Source organism: Cynoglossus semilaevis, chromosome 8 (genome assembly GCF_000523025.1).
Source record: "Cynoglossus semilaevis isolate Cse_v1.0 chromosome 8, Cse_v1.0, whole genome shotgun sequence".
In the NCBI taxonomy this organism is placed as follows: domain Eukaryota; kingdom Metazoa; phylum Chordata; class Actinopteri; order Pleuronectiformes; family Cynoglossidae; genus Cynoglossus; species Cynoglossus semilaevis.
The window spans coordinates 29,626,846-29,627,749 of NC_024314.1; the positions used below are offsets into that span (position 1 = coordinate 29,626,846).

The window sequence follows — 904 nt, forward strand, 5'->3', positions numbered from 1 at the left end:
GGGGGGGGGGGGGGGGGGGGTGTTTGATTTGTCACCCTTTTTTTTTTTTTTTTTTTTTTGCACCCAAAAGGCTTTTTCAGTGGTTGAAGACCTGAAAAGAGTGTTGGTCTCCAAAAAAACAAAGGACATGACCACGCCCTCACACAACAGCAGGATGTTCTGGTCCCCAGGGTCAAGCGTGAAACGGCCTGAAAGACAAAGTTGGCTGTTTGCCTGCTGGAGTCTGTCTGCGTGTTTGTCGTTTGAGGGCTACGTTTTCTGGTGAGAGATGGTTCCTCCAGGTTGACACAGATGCCACTCTTCCCTTCCTCTTTTAAACCGTCTGTTCACTAGGGTAAGAATGTCTACACTTCTATCATCCAAAAATGCTAGATATGCAGTGAACAACTGAGTCACGGCCCGATGAGCTCGCTCTCCTGTGTTACTGTTACGAGAGGAGCTTTAACAAAGTCGGGCGCCCTGCAGATGGTGCTCACGCGGAAAGGCGGAGTTGTGGTTTGAAGTGCACTTTTTTTTTTTTTCTGGCTCCTTATAATTAGTCGTTCTTGTGGCGGCATTACTCAGCCTCTGTCTTCCCGTCTGACTGCATTCATAACCTAAAAACAAGCACACTTGCAACAGGAAAATCATTAAAATCCACTTTGTAATTTTTCTGACAACAAAGTCACAATAATCTCACCTTGCACCGACTGAAGTAACTCAGGTGAGACAGATTTAGAGATATAATGAACACTGATGCCAAAGAGACAATAGAGACGTTTTGTCAATAGTGGTTATACAGACTCTCTGTTTTAACCGTAAATACCGCGTTATTTATTTTCAAAATACCATCAGGAAAAAAACATCTTAAAGTCTTATAAAATCACCTCGTAAAAATCGACAACTGATTCCACCAAACACGACA

The 904-nt window shown here is 43.5% G+C and overlaps 1 protein-coding gene across 1 annotated transcript in view; it reads left to right on the plus strand.

Moving 5' to 3' along the window:
• Positions 1-904, plus strand: part of ano2b (anoctamin 2b) — a 21,645-nt gene that overhangs the window by 14,152 nt on the left and 6,589 nt on the right. The window lies entirely within an intron of this gene.